At 42.6% G+C, this 20,326-nt stretch overlaps 1 protein-coding gene across 4 annotated transcripts in view; it reads left to right on the top strand.

Moving 5' to 3' along the window:
* Nucleotides 1–20,326, top strand: part of SDK2 (sidekick cell adhesion molecule 2) — a 1,024,610-nt gene that overhangs the window by 53,043 nt on the left and 951,241 nt on the right. The gene's annotated exons all lie outside the window — the stretch shown is intronic.

The following is a 20,326-nucleotide window of genomic DNA, read 5'->3' as shown; positions in this document are numbered from 1 at the left end:
CCCTGCATACGCTCAGTTCACAGTCCATGAAGAATTATTTTGGTTACCAAATAATCAGGTTCTTCCACCTATTTCAGCGCCTGTTTTGAGCATAACAAAACAGGTTGTTCTGTGGTCATTCATATATCCATGTGTGCCTGATTGGTCAGGACTAGTGAAAGGTTTCTCTGGACCCCAGGCAAGACTTCTGCTTCTGAACCTTCCCCTAATACCCACTTTCAAGTGTCTTAACTGAATGTGTGACATTAGCGGGGACCCCCAGGAAAGCTGTAGTGTAGGGGAAAGGTGCTGGGGGGGAACAACACAGGCAGTAAATATGATGCTGGGGGTATATGGGTATATATAGATATATAGACCACCGGGCAGGCTGATCAGGGTGTTGATCACGATTTGGGCCATGCTGTCCATCTTCAGCTTCTTGCAATTCTGGCTCCTCTGCATATTCTGTAGATTAAGTATAGAGTCACACAGCTGTAGTCTACATAGCGGTAGTGAATACAGCTCCATTTAGGCCACATATAAACATTTCTTCTGATGGGATTGGTCAGTACGTGGTGCTCCAGTGGTGGGGCTGCAGCGCAGTCCAAAATTCAAAAGAGGGAGCCACACCAACTGCCTGTGAATGCCGGAGATGTTTGGCAGTATTTATAGTGGCAGTTGATGTGGCTCTCCTATTTGAATTTTGGACTGTGCTGATGGGAGTATTTCCATTACCTTGATTCCCTTGATCCAGATCTTCCTGTGGTTGACACATGTGACTCTGGGAGAAGAATGGACAGAATATGTGTAACTGTTACCTGAGAATGTACCATAGCTTGTTTCGCTGGTGGCCCTGTAATTATTCCTCTGAATACTTAAGTCTCCTCACTAGCCAGTCTTTACCTTATACAGCATTTGCTAAGTCAGTGTGTTCCTTCATGGAACCAACTTTTCTTTATTCATCCGATGCCTGGCTTCATTCCACCTATCTAGATTGCATATGCTTCATTTTTGAAGGACCTTACTCTTCCCCTTATTTGTATGTAGCTAGCAACACGATCATATTAACTCTTCTACTTTCTTTCAGTTACAAGACAGTTGTCTAAGGCATAGCAGGTCTGCTTGCTCTGTAGGGGTTAAACCAGTGACATTAATTCCCTATAAAATAAAAATGTATGCATCTCAGAAGCTTCATCTACTAGATTTACATGGGGTTTTTCTGCCAAGTCTAAGAGATCAGTCTGGAAATTGTGCCCTTGCAGACAGTCTGAAGGTGAATCTGTACAGGGATTTTTTTTTCCTGCCTGAGAATTTATAGATATATATGTATATTGGAAAAAAGTTTTATTCGTGGAATGCATAATATAAACCAAAATAAGATGCAGTTCTAATATAAATTAGTTTGTGAGATCCATAAACAATCTAAAAGATGAGCATTTTTTTCAGTACTATTAAACCATCCCAACATCAGTTGCTGGGGTTCAATGTCATGTTTACATTCTAATCTTTTGCAACAAGCAGATAGATTGCAAGTTCTTTGGTTAAGGAAATATTCATCTGTCCTTCTGCTTTATAATCTCATTCACACTGTTGGACGCCTTCCAGGGAAATTAATGTTTTTTAATAAAGGCTTCGCCGCAGTGCCCTATTGGGAGAATACCAGTTTGTGATGATTGGAATAGTATGTTCTGCATACTGATAATGTTCTTTAGGTAATACTATGCATAGGTAATCTCCATATAATCTAACATAGTTACCTTCACAGTGTGAGGGAGCCTTCCTTGGTCAGGTTCTTTAGATACTGCATCAGATTGGTTGCATTAGTAATTATATTTACTAATCCTTGCTATCACCTTTTACTCAGAGTCTAATGAGTTATGTATTTGGATTCTGTTGTTCATGACATGCTTGCTGTAAACTTGCCACCGAGCATATCAAATCACAGAGCCGGCCTTGGGCATAGGCAAACTAGGCAAATGCCTAGGGCATTTAGTATGCTTAGGGGCACCAGCAGCTTCTGCTGATTAAAATGATATGTGGCATGCCTATATTCTGTGTGTGACTGCGGCTGTATCTGCATACGAAATGCTACGTTGCAGTGTATTTCTGGAAATCACTGTAATGTAGCATTTCATATACAGATACATCCGCAGTCGCACACAGAATATTGGCATGCTGCATATCATTTTATTCAGCAGAAGCTGCATCCTAGCCACATAGTAATGCAAATAATATGATACATTTTCATAAACAAAAGGCGCCCGACGTTAGCAGAGCTACCAGCTGACTCATGCCAGGCATCTCTTTCAGAACTAGCGGCGGTGCTAGGGGGCACCAGCCAAAATCTTGCCTAGGGCATCAAATTGGTTAGGGCCGGCTCTGTAAATCACCAAGGGCACCTGTCAGGTTCCTGGCATGTCTCTATTACCAAAGCACACCAAACCATGGTTTATTATTGATGTGTTGCAATAAAATGCAGATGTATGAAAATTATATCTTGGTTCCTCTGCACCATGTACTACTGTAGGTATAAATGACTACTTCTGAAATAGCTTGATAGCCAGGTAATGATAGGGTGAGCATTTGGCTCTGTTTCTAATCATTATATGCCTAAAAGGTAAGAACACCCATTTGAATCTGATATGTAAAATAATTAAAGCACTGCTTGAGGGCATCAGTTGCAGAAAATCTTAGTCTGGGAAGGTCCTATATCATTAAAGTTGACAAGTCTATAAGAAGAACAGGCGATTTTCCATCTATATTGACTAATGACCTCATTACTTACAGACAAACACAATCAATTTAGTGATTTAGCAAATTTATTTGCATGGGGTGAGCAATGTCTTTTTCTATTCTTTTAATAGGTATAAAAAGTGCATGGGCTGAAATAAGGCACTTTGCGAAATGTATTTTAATGATCCCTTAGAAGTTAGAACTTGTGTATCACAGAACAGGCAAGGTGACCAGTTTATAAAGCTCATTAGGAAGTGGGTTCTAGTACTTTTTTGGGGATGATGGATATATCCCATTCATCTCTCGGAAATGAATGACAAAATCAGTGTTAAAGTGCCACTGTTAAACAAGTATTTAATTATATCCCAGTATGAGTATAGACAAAATCAATTGACACAGCTGAGCTATTGAACTGGCTGTCAATACAAGTGATTTGTTCAGCCTAGACCGTATGTAGTATTTGATGATCTGAGTTCGATTCTACTATCCTAAGCTTATAGCCTTCCCTAAACAACACTGTATTCTCTAATAGGCTGGGTTGGATTAGCCTTGTCCACATATCTATCAGACAAATGTATTGTTTCTTGGCAATATCTTTTTTTGTATGCCTTAAAGGTCAACGTGATACTGAAAGCAAAATGTTTGTTTTACATGTTTATGGCCAACAACATAGAGAGGTCAGTTGATCCTTATGGCTATAGATTGCCTCTGGTTATTTTCAAGATGTCTATGTTTAACAGCCTGTTACTGTATGCATATTTTATTTCATTTTATACTGTCCCTAATGATATCACATTTCTGGACATTGTACTGCGGTCATTAGGCCTCAATCCCTCAGCTTGGAATAGGAAATCTATATCTTTTTTTTTTATTATGCACATTGCATACAATTTAGTAAGCCATAATAATGGTGATACTTCAAACTATAATTTATTATAAAGTTAGACCTTTGTCCAGTGGTCATGTGATGCTAGAGACGTGGGTTAGGGTCAGTGCACTTGCAGTATGATTAGAATGCACTGCACACTATAAGTCAATGCACTCAGAGACTGCTCGGTGCCTAGTAATGTTTTCTGTTTCTCAATGTGTTACTTAAAATCTGACAAGTCATTTAAATGTAATAAAGATCAATCGTAGTACTAATGGAAAATTAAATGTTTGGAGTGCAGTAGAAAATGTTTCATACTATTTATCATGTATAGATATTGCAGGATCCTAGCCCAATTACTGTAAGTCTAAAATTAACCAGTTAAACTTACATGCAAGCTTAATTGTACCTTATCCTCACAGCGCAAATAAATACATCAGTATTACCAAATTAACTGTTTTCTCACTCGTTTACATGACTAAATTGTATCTGTAGGGATAAGAGTCTGAACGTTGAGTACATACGGACAAGACTGAATAGTTGGGTGAGCACAATAGCTGCCCTTGCCTACATGCATCTGCAGATCAATTCAGTAGATCACTCCTTTAACAAGTGGAATATACTGTATTCCTCCAGATTTTATAACAATGGTTATGCAGGTTGGTGGAGCTTGTAGAAAACATTGGGTTGGATAAAAGCTATGCTTATTGACACCTAGGTCTTACACATTTAAAGAGGATTCCAGAGGACTGCTTATTTAACGCCTACATTTACATTTTTAAAAACATGGGAGGCAATTTTTACACACAATTATCTTCAATGAACATAACATTGAGTATAACATAAATTTTCTTAAGCTCTTTTCACCTAATTAGTAAAAAGTTGTAGGCTCAGCATGCCTTCTGAAACAGTCCTAAGGACTAATTGTTTCGCTCATTTGTTTATATACTTTGGACCTGATTCACTACATTTGCAAATGTGAGATTGCACACAGGCCCTCATTCCGAGTTGTTCGCTCGTTATTTTCCTTCGCATCGGTGCGATTTTCCGCTAACTGCGCATGCGCAATGTTCGCACTGCGGCTGCGTCAAGTAAATTTACTAAGAAGTTTGGTATTTTACTCATGGCATTACGAGGTTTTTTCTTCGTTCTGGTGATCGGTGTGTGATTGACAGGAAGTGGGTGTTTCTGGGCGGAAACTGGCCGTTTTATGGGTGTGTGTGAAAAACGCTGCCGTTTCTGGGAAAAACGCGGGAGTGGCTGGAGAAACGGGGGAGGGCCTGGGCAAATGCTGGGTGTGTTTGTGACGTCAAACCAGGAACGAAACTGACTGAACTGATCGCAGTGGCAGAGTAAGTCCCGAGCTACTCAGAAACTGCAAAGAAATGTCTATTCGCAATTTTGCGAATCTTTCGTTCGCAATTCTGCTAAGCTAAGATACACTCCCAGAGGGCAGCGGCTTAGCGTGTGCACTGCTGCGAAAAGCGGCTAGCGAGCAAACAACTCGGAATGAGGGCCATAGTGAGTGATTATCGGCAGAATGTGCATGTGCTGCGAACGCATTGCACGTGTGCAAAGGGCAAAATGTTTTCTCTAATGTCCTAGTGGATGCTGAGGACTCCGTAAGGACCATGGGGAATAGACTGGCTCCGCAGGAGACTGGGCACTCTAAGAAAGATTTAGTACTATCTGGTGTGCACTGGCTCCTCCCTCTATGCCCCTCCTCCAGACCTCAGTTAGAATCTGTGCCCGGACAGAGCTGGGTGCATTTTAGTGAGCTCTCCTGAGCTTGCTAATAAGAAAGTATTTCAGTTAGGTTTTTTATTTTCAGAGAGCTTCTGCTGGTAACAGACTCTCTGCTACGTGGGACTGAGGGGAGAGAAGCAAACCTACTAACTGCGGCTAGGTTGCGCTTCTTAAGCTACTGGACACCATAAGCTCCAGAGGGATCGAACACAGGACCTGACCTTGTCGTCCGTTCCCGGAGCCGCGCCGCCGTCCCCCTCGCAGAGCCAGAAGACAGAAGCCGGCGGGTTGAAGCAAGAAGACGTCAAAATCGGCGGCAGAAGACTCCTGTCTTCATATGAGGTAGCGCACAGCACTGCAGCTGTGCGCCATTGCGCCCACACTAACCCACACACTCCGGTCACTGTAGGGTGCAGGGCGCAGGCCGGGGCGCCCTGGGCAGCAATTAAGTACCTCCTGGCAAAAGCAGCATATATAGAGTTGGACACTGTTATATGCATGAGCCCCGCCATTAATTTTACACAAAATCGCGGGACAGAAGCCCGCCACTGAGGGGGCGGGGCCTTCTTCCTCAGCCCTCACCAGCGCCATTTTCTCTCCACAGCTCCGCTGAGAGGAAGCTCCCCAGGCTCTCCCCTGCAGAAACACGATAGAGAGGGTGAAAAAGAGAGGGGGGGGGGGCACATAAAATTGGCGTAAAAACAATATATACAGCAGCTACTGGGTTAACACTAAGTTACTGTGTGATTCCTGGGTCATATAGCGCTGGGGTGTGTGCTGGCATACTCTCCCTCTGTCTCTCCAAAGGGCCTTGTGGGGGAACTGTCTTCAAATAGAGCATCCCCTCTGTGTGTGGTGTGTCGGTACGTGTGTGTCGACATGTCTGAGGTAAAAGGCTCCCCTAAGGAGGAGATAGAGCAAATATGTGTGTGAGAGGGTGTCTCCGTCGACAACGCCGACACCTGTTTGGATATGTGTAAGTGCTAAGGTGAATTTATTGCACAAAAGATTAGAGAACAGATAGGAAATCTACCCATGTCTGTCCCTATGGCACAGAAACCTTCAGAGTCTCACAATGCTCACTATCCAAAATAATAAACACTGATATCGACACGGAGTTTGACTCCAGTGTCGACTACGATAATGCAAAGTTACAGCCAAAATGGCAGAAAAGTATTCAATATATGATTATTGTAATAAAAGATGATTTGCATATCACTGATGACTCATTTGTCCCTGACACATGGGTACACATGTTAAGGGGAAGAAAGCTGAGGTAAATTTCCCTCCTCTCATGAGGAAAAAAGAGCGGGAATCTCCAGACAAGAGACTGCAGCTTCCCACAAAGAATTCTCAGGCAGTATCCTTTCCCCACTAGGGCCAGGATGTGATGGGAATCTTCCCCTAGGGTGTCACGTTTGCCCAGAAGGTAGCCCTAGCTATTCTCAGGGATCCTGCAGATAGCGTGCACATTCTGGTACACTACTCAGACCGGCGATTGTGTCGGCATGGGTTTATAGCGCTGTGGCAGCGTGGACAGGTACCTTTTCAGCAGAGATTGAGACCCTAGTATACATATAGATATATATATGTATATATAGATATAGATATATATATTAAAGATGCTGTCTTAAGAGATATGTATATATAAAACATGCCCAAAGAGACATGAGTATACTGGGTCCTAGAGAGTCAAAGCTATGTCGAGTTCTGCTTGACGTGTCCTGTAGAATATGCAATGGACAGATGATGCCGACTTAAGAGGCATATGGAAGGCTGAGGATTGTGTGGAGAAGGGTTCTCGGACCTGGTCTCCACAGCTATAGCTGGTAATTCTGATATTTTGCCTTATATTCCTGCACAGCCTAAGAAAGCACAACATTATCAAATGCAGCCTTTCGAATAAAGAAACAAGAAAGTCCTTTCTTGCCAGAGGCGGGGGCAGAGGAAAGAAGCTGCACAACACAGCTAGTTCCCAGGAACAGAAGTTCTCCCCGGCCTCTACAAAAATCCACCGCATGTCGCTGGGGCTCCACAGGCGGGGCTAGGCCAGGTGGGGGCACGCCTTCGTAAGTTCAGCCACACGTGGGTTCACTCCCTGTTAGATCCCTGGGCAATAGATATTGTGTCTCAGGGATACAAGCTGGACTTTGAGAAGATGCCCCCTCACCGACGGCCCTGCTGGCTTCCCCCCACGAGAGGGAAACAGTGTTAACTGCAATTCACAAATTGTATCTTCAACAGGTGGTGGTCAAGGTTCCCCTCCTTCAACAAGGAGGGGGTTATTATTCGACCATGTTGTAGTCCCGAAACCAGACGGTTCGGTCAGACCCATATTGAATTTAAAATCCCTGAACATACACCTGAATAGGTTCAAGTTCAAGATGGAATCGCTAAGAGCGGTCATTGCAAGCCTGAAAGGGGGAGATTTTATGGTGACTTGGGACATAAAGGATGCATACCTTCATGTCCCCATTTATCCACCTCATCAGGCGTACCTCAGAATTGCGGTACGGGATTGTCATTACCAATTTCAGACGTTGCCGTTTGGTCTCTCCACGGCCTTGAGAATATTCACCAAGGTAATGGCGGAAATGATGGTGCTCCTGTGGAAGCAAGGTGTCACTATTATCACGTACTTGGACAATCTCCTCATAAAAGAGAGATCAAGAGAGCAGTTGCTGTACAGCGTATCACTTTCTCTGGAAGTGTAACGGCAACACGGCTGAATTCTATATATTCCAAAGTCGCAGTGGGTTCTTACAGCTCTTCTGCCTCTCCTAGGCATGATCCTAGACACAGACCAGAAAAGGGTTTATCTCCCGATAGAGAGAGCTCAGGAGCTCGTGACACTGGTCAGGAATCTATTAAAACCAAAACAGGTGTCAGTGCATCACTGCACTCGAGTCCTGGGAAGGAGGGTGGCATCATACGAGGCCATTCCCTTCGGCAGGTTCCATACGAGGACCTTCCAATGGGACTTACTGGACAAGTGGTCCGGATCACATCTTCAGATGCATCGGTTAATCACCCTATCCCCCAGAGCCAGGGTGTCTCTCCTGCGGTGGCTGCAGAGTGCTCACCTTCTCGAAGGTCGCAGATTCGGCATTCAGGACTGGGTCCTGGTGACCACGGATGCAAGCCTCCGAGGGTGGGGGGCAGTCACACAGGGAAGAAATTTCCAAGGGCTGTGGTCAAGGCAGGAGACTTGCCTTCACATCAATATCCTGGAACTAACGCCCTAAGTCAAGCGGAGACCCTGCTTCGCGACCAACCGGTTCTGATTCAGTCAGACAATATCACCGCAGTGGCTCATGTAAACCGCCAAGGCGGCACAAGGAGCAGGGTGGCAATGGTAGAAGCCACCAGAATTCTTCGCTGGGCGGAGAATCACGTAAGCGCACTGTCAGCAGTGTTCATTCCGGGAGTGAACAACTGGGAAGCAGATTTCCTCAGCAGGCACGACCTCCACCCGGGAGAGTGGGGACTTCATCAAGAAGTCTTCGCGCAGATTGTAGGTCGGTGGGAACTGCCACAGGTGGACATGATGGCATCCCGCCTCAACAAAAAGCTACAGAGGTATTGCGCCAGGTCAAGAGACTCTCAGGCGATAGCTGTAGATGCACTGGTGACACCGTGGATGTTCCAGTCAGTCTATGTGTTTCCTCCTCTTCCTCTCTTACCCAAGGTGCTGAGAATCATAAGGAAAAGAGGAGTGAGAACAATACTCATTGTTCCGGATTGGCCAAGAAGGACTTGGTATCCAGAGCTGCAAGAAATGCTCACAGAGGACCCATGGCCTCTGCCTCTAGGGCAGGATCTGTTGCAGCAGGGACCTTGTATGTTCCAAGACTTACCGCAGCTGCGTTTGACGGCATGGCGGTTGGACGCCGGATCCTAGTAGAAAAAAGTGATTCCGGATGAGGGTATTCCTACGCTGATAAAGGCTAGGAAGGGCGTGACGGCTAAACATTATCACCGTATACGGCGAAAAAATGTTGCTGGGTGTGAGACCGGGAATGCCTCTACAGAGAAATTCCAGCTGGGCCGTTTCCTTCACTTCCTACAGTCGGGAGTGACTTGGGCCTAGAATTGGGGTCCATTAAGGTCCAGATTTCGGCCCTATCCATTTTCTTTCATAAAGAACTAGCTTCTCTACCTGAAGTTCAGATGTTTGTAAAGGGAGTGCTGCATATTCAGCCCCCTTTTGTGCCACCAGTGGCACCTTGGGATCTTAACGTGGTGTTGAGTTTCCGGAAATCTCACTGGTTTGAGCCGCTTAAGACCGTGGAGTTAAAATATCTCACGTGGAAAGTGGTCATGCTATTGGCCTTAGCTTCGGCTAGGCGTGTGTCAGAATTGGCGGCTTTTGCCATGTAAAAGCCCCTATCTGGTTTTCCATATGGACAGGGCAGAATTACGGACTCGTCCGCAATTTCTGCCAAAGGTGGTGTCATCTTTTCATTTGAACCAACCTATTGTGGTGCCTGCGGCAACTCGGGACTTGGAGGATTCCAAGTTACTAGAGGTAGTCAGGGCTTTGAAGATTTATGTAGCCAGAACGGCTTGAATCAGGAAAACTGGCTCGCTGTTTATCCTGTATGCATCCAACAAGCTGGGTGCTCCTGCTTCAAAGCAAACTATTGCTCGCTGGATCTGTAACACGATTCAGCAGGCTCATTCTGCGGCTGGCTTGCCGCCTCCAGAATTATGAAAAAGCCCATTCCACAAGGAAGGTGGGCTCTTCTTGGGCGGCTGCCCGAGGGGTCTCGGCATTACAGCTTTGCCGAGCAGCTACTTGGTCGGGTTCAAACACTTTTGCAGAGTTCTGCAGGTTTGATACCCTGGCTGAGGAGGACCTTGTGTTTGCTCATTCGGTGCTGCAGAGTCATCCGCACTCTCCCGCCCGTTTGGGAGCTTTGGTATAATCCCCATGGTCCTTACGGAGTCCCCAGCATCCACTAGGACGTTAGAGAAAATAAGATTTTACTCACCGGTAAATCTATTTCTCGTAGTCCGTAGTGGATGCTGGGCGCCCGTCCCAAGTGCGGACTTCTTCTGCAATACTTGTATATAGTTATTGCTTAAATAAGGGTTATGTTATAGTTGCATCAGGTTTGTCTGATGCTCTGTTGTTGTTCATACTGTTGACTGGGTATGTTATCACAAGTTATACGGTGTGATTGGTGTGGCTGGTATGAGTCTTACCCTGGATTCCAAAATCCTTTCCTTGTAATGTCAGCTCTTCCGGGCACAGTTTCCTTAACTGAGGTCTGGAGGAGGGGCATAGAGGGAGGAGCCAGTGCACACCAGTAGTACTAAATCTTTCTTAGAGTGCCCAGTCTCCTGCGGAGCTCGTCTATTCCCCATGGTCCTTACGGAGTCCCAGCATCCACTACGGACTACGAGAAGTAGATTTACCGGTGAGTAAAATCTTATTATTGCACTGCGTATGCAGCCTAATGGTAAAGAGATTACAGTTTGATTGACAGGAAGTGACCATTTGTGGGCAGTAACATGGCATTTGTGCGAAGTGTTTGGGAAAACGCAGGCGGCTCTTCACATGCGATTTTTAGCAATAGCAGATCAGCCTCAATAGCGATCACGTGTGGCGCCATATAAATAAAGGCTAATAATAATAACAACTGCCTCCAATTCCCTTTATTGCCAGAAGTTTTACTTTGCTAATTATTCACTTTGTTCTTTTACGTAATTGTGAAGACATTTTATTATATATCCTAAACATATTTTTATAATTATTTAAAAGACAAAATGTAGCAGTAGCGAGGGCAGTGTTTAGGAGCAGTTCTTACCCTTCCATTCAGCAGGCGGTTTTAAAGCTGTGAAATCTAGCAAGAAAACGTGGACTGTAACTTTCACATCCGAACTTACACAAACCATTCACTGCCTGAACACAAAAAAAAAAAATGTAACTTTGATTTTTCAAGGGTTATGAATTTTTATGTTATTGTTTTGGCACAAAGTAAGCTTTCCGAGGTTTCATAAAACGAACTAGACAAAAACAAACAAACAATAAAAGAAATAACGCTGCCTTTTTGGCAGTGAGGTTGTTAAAATATAAAGGAAAATACGCCGCTATGGTTCACAAAGCAGGTGGCAGGTTGTGCAAAATCTAAAGGACATCATGGTGAAAATACCATTAGATTCTGATATAGATGGAGTTGTATACTGGTGCAGGTAGAAAGAAAGGAAAAATAATAATCCAAGTTCCAAAATAGATTTCCATATCAGAAAAGAATAAATGATGTACAATACAACATGCTTACAGTATTGTGTAGACTGTTGTAAATCACCCACAGTACTGTAGCTCAGTTATTCTTTACAGTCATTTCATTTATACAAGGCTTCAAAATGAAACCATTTTTATAGTTTTGAATATTGTATTTTTGTATTGAAATCAGAATGTTTTGAAATAAATGTTTACTACACTTTCCCAAGGTTACAATGACATGCAGATTATATTGACATGGATAGTTCTAGATATTATTATTATTATTATTATTTATTATTATTATTATTATTATTATTATTGTCTCTGATTTGTAAGGCACCAAGGTACTTTGTAGCACCATAAATGCAGATATGAAAAAAAAAAGGGTAGGGAGTGCCCTGCTTGTGGTACGTATCAAACTAATGGGAAAAGGGCAGATCTGCATCAAGAAGAACGAGTCACTCAGAAGAGAGACTGAGACAGTATTAATGGTGTATCATTGTATTATTATTGGGGGGGGGAGAAGGGCATATTTACCACCTCTCTCTGAATATTCTGAGCATCATAAATTTAAGTGGCTCTTCCGGACTTCCGTGAGGGTGGGCTAGTCTACCAAATGCCGTCCACTAAGGGGGTGGTCCAGGCATTTGATGACAGTATTTTCATCAAATTGCATCATCGTGGCCCAACCCGCATGGTACAGTGCTGCGAACCGCAGATTTAAATGGCAGGGGTGACACCACCATGATGCGATTGTTGCACCCAGGGTCACCATCATGGGGGTACAGCTGGTACTAATGTACCGGGCTTAGAGGTAGGGCACACCAATGATCTCACCTGTGAACTGCTTCTTACTCACAGGCAGATGTTAGCAAGTATGGAGTAGGGTGCCTGTATGAACCACTAGTGCAACGGTTTTTCCACAATGCTAATACATATATCGGCTCTATTACAGGTTGAGTATCCCTTATCCAAAATGCTTGGGACCAGAGGTATTTTGGATATGGGATTTTTCCGTATTTTGGAATAATTGCATACCATAATGAGATATCATGGTGATGGGACCTAAATCTAAGCACAGAATGCATTTATGTTACATATATACCTTATACACACAGCCTGAAAGTAATTTTAGCCAATATTTTTTATAACTTTGTGCATTAAACAAAGTGTGTCTACATTCACACAATTCATTCATGTTTCATATACACCTTATATACACAGCCTGAAGGTCATTTAATACAGTATTTTTAATAACTTTGTGTATTAAACAAAGTTTGTGTACATTGAGCCATCTAAAAAAAACAAAGGTTTCACTATCTCACTCTCACTCAAAAAAGTCCGTATTTCGGAATATTCCGTATTTCGGAATATATGGATATGGGATACTCAACCTGTATTGTATATTTTCACCTGCACAAAAAAAAACCCAGAGTAATAATAATAGTAGTAAAAATGGAAGTCCATATATATTGCTTCTGTCTGGTATAATACTACTTAATAATGTAGTTTAGAAGAAGGTAGATTAATGCTTCAGTTGCTTTTCTTGTTATATGAAAATCCACAGTTAATAATTTCTTGATTCGGGTAAACAAGAGCTGCTGTAAAACAGCCAGCATATTTAAAAGCAAGCAAATGACCTTCCGTGTGATAGATTCTCGATTCAGCTAAATTAAAAGAATGGCCAAAAGGGTGATAATTTCACTTTAATGACAGAAAAGTGGAAAATAATACACCTGGGATTCAATAAGCCAGTGACACAACGTAGGATTAATAGCTAACACGATTCAAAGTAGATGGAGCAAGCGGTTATTATTTCAGCTGAATTAAAGGTAAGCAAGCAATACAGCAGAGCGGTGGGGAGAAGCAGCGTGATCTGATGCTAACCTCAGTACATAGAGGTATTAGGAGCAGAGCAAAGGAGAGCGTGATACCAGGACACTGATTTATTTAAACACAATGCAGGGAACTAGTAATATGCTGCAAGGTCTTCATCAGGAGATATTTCAGCTACTTCAAAACCGTAAAGTAGAAGAGAAATTGAACTAAAATTGGGATACCCACAAAGAAAGGGCACACTATGAAACTGCCTGAGATAAAGCTAAGCAATAATGGGCACCAGGCTCAGACACTTGCCTATTTTACCAGTCCGCTAAGCGGTGCTGCTTGGTGAAAGCATGGCACTAGACTGGCATACACAAATTTTTACATCTGTCTCTACTTTTAGTGTTTGTGAAACACAGGGTTATGCAGTAAGTGTAGGGTCTGACAACCCCCTCCCCGCCAATTAGGCGATTCCACTGTACTGATGGGACCTAGCAAAATATGCACCCAATTTTAGGGTTAGGCTGCAAATAGGGTTAGGGTTAAATAAAAACTGCAGGCGAAATTGTTAACATAAAAACTTGACATTCACAATGTCCATAGTCTGGCAATGTCGACATTATGAAAAAAGAAAATGCAGATGCACATTCTAAGCACTAAGAATACTGATAATACAATTGTCAGTGTCAGCATTTCACATGTCGGCATTCAGAGCATGTTGACATTCTGAATGTCAGTTTAATATACTGTACCCATTTAGATGCAGGGACTATATTAGTGTCTAGCACACATGCTCATGTCCTTCTTTCCAGGTGCACACGCTGTGCACATAAGCCCAATTACTGTAGCTGGTTTCTGCTAGCACCTGCTTAGGCTGCAGCAGAAAACCTTTCCGCAACATTACCAGAATCTGTTCTGGTGGCTACTTCCGGCTAACTGAATTGGCCGCCTATTTGCGGGGGTAAATTTATCACGATTTTAATGCTCCGATAAGCAGCTGCCTCAGCAAATTGTATAAAATACTGTTCCCAGCCACAACAGATTACACTTGTGTTCGCTGTTGGACACATGCTCCAAGATTATTGAACTGGAGAAGACCGCCATCCCATACTAGACTATTGAGATAGTGGTTTTAAGCAGTACATGGTTTTGATGCAGGAATAGAGCTTTGATACCTTCTGTTTTACATATCCCCAATGGCTAAATATGAATTATTCACATGAATACACCAGAATGTGAGTGGTGTGGAACTGGTCTACAGTAGTTCTGGTATAGTTAAATGCTATTGGCTGACTGACCAGGAATCTCCAGGCTCATCAATCCTTATAGCAATTCCCATAAGTGTTAAATTGCCAGTTCGGGACTCTGTTTGGCCGTATAAAAGTGGTGGCTGACTTTTTTTTATAAGATGTATGTTTTTTTTTTCTCTGCTGTTAATTTGTTTCATTGTATTCCCTCTCTCTTATGTTATTCATTTTCCTTGAAAGAAGCTTTGTGTTATATTCCTGGGAAATTCTGCTTGCATGAGCTGTGCCATAATTATCAAACAATCCTGGCATCTATTCTTAACCCTTTCACTGCTGAAGAGGAGTAGGGCTCATCCTCCAGATATACAGCTAGACTGCAGACTGTGTCCTCCACAACGGCAGGTAGTACATACCCCAAAATGAATCGCCTTGTCCCCAGTGGTCCAGGTGACTTGTGGAACTCCCTCCAGTCACTGGCACCATTATTGGAAGTGCCACTGGTGCAGTGCTGTTTACAAAAAGCAAAAAAAAAAAAAATATTTGAAAATAGTTGGGGAGGAAATTGAATTCCTTCTATGTCTCCCACTACATAATGTAGAAAGATGGGGATACCCTTGTTTTGTGAAGGGCACATTATTATTATTTTTATCATTATTTATTTGGGAAGAGGTTACCATACCGCTAGTTGGGATACCGGACGAGCTCGCCTCCCCTACCGATGGCCAGGATCCCACTGTCTGTATACTGGCAGTTGGGATCGCAGCCGATGGGATTACATGCTGATCCCATTTATTTATATGGCACCACAAGGGATCCGCAGCACCCAATTACAGAGTATGTAAACAAATAAGCAAAACAAGAAAAAAGTGACATACCATTCAAATATAGCTGCATCAGCAGATGACACTGAAATAAGTATTAGAGTGGCAGAAAACCGAGAGATTTGATCAAAGGGAGTTTGGAGTAGAAGATGGTTAAAGCAAGAGGAGGAAAGACAAATGAGTGAAGAGTGCCTTGCTCTTGAGAGCTTACATTCTAAAGGGGAGGGGCAGACAGACAGTGAGCGTGGAACAGAGAGTTAGGATGAGATTTGGCTGGGTTTGGTGAAAAAGTGGGTGTTGAGGGTTTAAAGTTTTGTAGAGAGGTGGAGAGTCTGATAGGGAGAGGTAGGGAATTCCAGAGATAGAGGAAGTAATCAGTAGGCAAGAGAGGAGGCGTGCATTAGCGGAGAGGACGGGTAGGAGCATAAAGGGAGATAAGGTCAGAGATATAAATGGGAGAGGAGTGTGTGAGGGCTTTCTAAGTAAGTGTGAGAAGCTTGAATTGCATTCTGAAAGGGAAGGAGAGTCAGTAAAGAGCTTGAAAGAGAGGGGAGGTGGACATAGTACGTTTTGTGAGGAAGGTGAGTAGATGAGTAAAAAGCATAATGCTATTTTCTGAAAATACAAAGTCTTCTGGAGAAAAAAATAATAATAAATTCTGTGGGTATCACATAGAAAATCACTGATATAGATATTGGAATGTGATAAGGACAAATGTAAAAAAATTAAAAACACAGCACAAGGGTGAGAAAACTTTCATCCACCAGCCATGAAGGTGTTAAATCCACTGGCCCACTTCTCCACTCTTTTCACTGCTTAGTACATCGTCGCTTAAGCTGGGCATACACTGTACAATTACCTGGCAGATCATCTGCCATATCTGTCTGGTTGGAATGAAAATCTGGTACTGGATGAGAGCAAATGGCAATTAAGCATTTGCTCCCAAACACTGGCAAATGGACAAAGCCTGTCATTCAGACAAATTTGTTAAATCAGTGATTTAACTGACTCGTAGGAACTACAGTTATTTGTCAGTTTTCCAATGTTTGTGAGCAAATGGTCAATTTCCAGAGAAGCCATGGAAATTGGTCTGATCAAATAGGTAAGCTGCCTCAAAACTTGAAGTGGTTAATAAGCTATAAAGAAAAAATATGACCTCTTTTGAAAACCTGTTTTATTTATTTGTGAAAGTTTTAAATACTAATATCTGTTTTTTACCTCATTTTCAATATCATTAAGGGAGTTTTGTGTTTTAGCATGTACGAATGTCTGAAACATGGCAGTGTGGCAAACTTAATTTTTCACATGACAAATTGGCTGCAGTTTCAAAAAGCTTTTCTGAAAAGTAGAACTAGACTACAGAGCTTACAATCTATATACAATACAAAGTGATTTCCTTTTGGGCTTCATTTGCATAAAACGGAACAGAAGCCTGTTGTGTGACACTGAAACAATGATTCCACAATTGTCCCCTCTTTGTAGTGTCACCTTGGTCTTTCTGGTAGAGTAAAACTACCCTTTATGCCACTGTCATCACAATACACTGATCAAGGGTGACAGGCAAAACGCTAAATCGCAGTCTTCCCAAGTATTGGCCATATTGCTTGCAGGGGCACATTTGAAAAGGGCAAATGGCATTTGGCTTGGAGGGAAGTGAAACGGTTTTCTAGTGGCATGCCTTATTTGCTGTCTTTCCAAGAGGCTTGTTATCATTTCACCAAATACAAGAAAGAGGTTACTGCACTGAGATTAAGATTCTTTGCATGAGGGTGTTTATTGTTCAAGTACCACCGCTATACCTGTTCTGTTTTCACCATCTCTGGTTGGCGATAACAGCCACAAGAATAATAAAAAAAAAAAAATTGCTTTATTTCCAGAATAAAAATACACAGTAATGTTGAAAACATTTCTATTTAAATGTATACATTTTAAAACTTTCATTGTATTGATTTACTTTATTCAGTTTCTGAAACTGAAAGATTTCCAGCCAACTCACACATACAACTATGGAAACCAGCATACACGTAAATTAGCTCTTACTACTATGGACCAGTAACATTTGGACAGCTGAGTAATTGTCCACTACCTTGGCAAGAATTTTTGATAAATGACACCCAGCAGAGGTTTAAAAAAAAAAACCAATTATACTTATTGATGGGACTGGAGATAATTTGTCCCTTTAATATTATATTGCATAGACTATAAACAAATGGTATAAGGGTTGAGAAAGGGGCATTTCAGTTGTGTATACAGTTACCATGTATGCAGCAATAAAGTTGACATTAATGATGAATGGTTGAAATGTTGATATCGTTAATGCCGATATTTTGAAATTGACAGGATGACAACATCAGAAATGTTGACATCGTCATGATGTCGGCATTTCCATGAAGTTTAGTCAGTGTTGCCATCCTTTAGCTTTGATAAAGGATTAACTTTTTCAAAACGCGTTGGTACAAGAGGCAGCATGATCCTCCTCACCAATGTCATATTAACTTTATGAGTGGCTGATTATAATTCCTTTAGCTCAGGATGGAGTGGAACTTCATGTATGTTAACCATAAGCTCAGCTGTGAATCGGGTATCAGGCTGGGCATATCCTGGGGATCATTGTTTTATTCTGAATTATTTCGTTTTATTGTCACCACTGTATATTTATATTAAAATCCCGGGTGTATATGAACCAAGATGCTAAAAATTTTCTCTGGCGTCTACAGGCTTTTGCTAAAGATATGAGGGCAATATTACCATCTTTAATTACCATTTGTTGTACAATATCACACTATTAGGTATTTTATTTAATTTTGCTGTTTGTTGGGTCCTCCTATATGGAGAGGACATTAGTGTTTCTACTACATCAATAACAAATATTGCTACAGTATGTGCACAGCTAATTCTGCCAAAGTGTGAGTACATTGGTTATTATAGATACGTAGCCTATAGCACAGTATTTACGGAATTACACTATTTGTGGTCTCTTTCCCTTTTTATGTTATAAACCACAATGGGGAAGTGTCATCTCTGGATACATTTTATCTTGTTTATGGACAATCTGTTACATGGTTGCGCTTAGGTTTGAGCCTATATTTTTAGATACTATCTTAAGGGCCGATGTTCCTTTATATTTTGAACCCAGCAGCAACCTGTTTGAGCGCATTGTGTGGATTTATCTATATATTTTGCCCAGTGATCTAAACCAATATTCTGTGTAGTTGCCAACCGGCCCTCATTTTCAGGGACAATACAATGATTACAAGACTTGTCCCTGGACACTTTTTTTTTCTGTGTTGAGGTAATTAACGTTCAATTTAGACTAACTGTAGGGAATATGGGGGTCATTCTGACCCGTTCGCTCGCTGCGTTTTAACGCAGCAGAGCGAACGGGTCCCTGCTGCGCATACCGAAGGCCGTAGCAGGGATGCGATCGCCTCTGCCTGATTGACAGGCAGAGGCGATCGCTGGGCGGGAGGGGGCGGAACGGCGGCATTTGGCAACCATTTCGTGGGTTTGGTCCGGACAACGCAGGCGTGGCCGGACCAAATGGGGGGTGGGCCGCATGGCTGCATGACGTCACACGCAGCCGCTGCGGACCGGGGAGCGATGAGTAGCTCCCAGCCAACCGCAGGAGCTGCGCTGGCCGGGAGCTACTCTTGAAGTGCAAAGGCATCGCCGCTCTGCGATGCCTTTGCACTTCTGCGAGGGGGGGCCGGACTGACATGCGGGGCGGGCGGCTAGCCCTCTGCTGGGCGTCCCCCCGCATATCAGGGAAGAAGATCGTAGCTGTGCTAAATTTAGCACAGCTACGATCAGCTCAGAATGACCCCTATAACTTTTCTAACTCTCTACCTTATACAGTCTGTCATTTTCTGTATTCTTATTCCTTTTTATGACATTATTAAAGCTAAATTTTATACAGCACAAAAACAACCCATGTGCAGGTAACCCGTCATGCTGAGTATTGTTGTGCACATAGGGTCTGATTTAGATGGACACAAAGTGTGTGCAATGCCGATGTTTGGGTTGAGCGATTATTTTTGTACTGCATATTGATCGCACTGCACACGCATCCTGATGGTCTTGCAGCATGGGTCACAATGTGAATTTGTACATAGACTGACAGGCAGTGACCATTTGTGGGAGGTAATGGGGGACAGCAATTCAAACGCTGGCATAGGGTTGCTCAGTGGTCTGTGGTGTGACCGATGGTGCATCTTTGTACACAAGCGGCAGACCAGAGCCACTACTGGTGGGCATTTCTGAGCAGTTGCATCATTTGCATATTTTAACGGATCCACTCAGTTGCGAATGTAGATGCGTCCACCTCTGACTTCTGGCAAGATTAGGCTTACCTGCACTTAGGTTACTCAGCAGCACATGTAAACTTTTAAAATGTACTAAGCCAACTTATCAAGTCGCTAGCAATTGGTGACATCGATAATGACTTGTGATTCCACCTGTTTCCATTGAATTGACTGGATTTATAAAGGTTCAGATCTGAAAATGGAAACCTAGACCCATTTCACACAATGACCATTCAAGCTGAGATAGACAATAATTAAGTATTGTTCCGGTTTATTTGCATGCCATTCACCCATGATTATCAGAGTTTCGGGCTATTTAAAATTATTTATTATTTCCCATGGTCATTTGGACAATAAAAATGAAATATAGTAAGGAGAAGACATATGTAAATGCCAGTCAGACTCTTTTAGTAGCTGACCTGTTGTGGTCAGCCATAGGAAATACTTCCAAACGTTATGTGGCGTAATGCTTTTTCTGCTGAGATTTACCCAGTCATCACTGTGAAAATCAATAAGACTTGCTGTACTGTTCAACCCTGTATGTGCCAGAGGGTAGTGCATGAAAGAGCACTGGA

The sequence above is a fragment of the Pseudophryne corroboree genome, chromosome 3 (assembly GCF_028390025.1).
Source record: "Pseudophryne corroboree isolate aPseCor3 chromosome 3, aPseCor3.hap2, whole genome shotgun sequence".
Taxonomy (NCBI): Eukaryota; Metazoa; Chordata; class Amphibia; order Anura; family Myobatrachidae; genus Pseudophryne; species Pseudophryne corroboree.
Note: the sequence above shows the minus strand (reverse complement) of the source record. Positions and strands in the feature narration are given on the sequence as shown.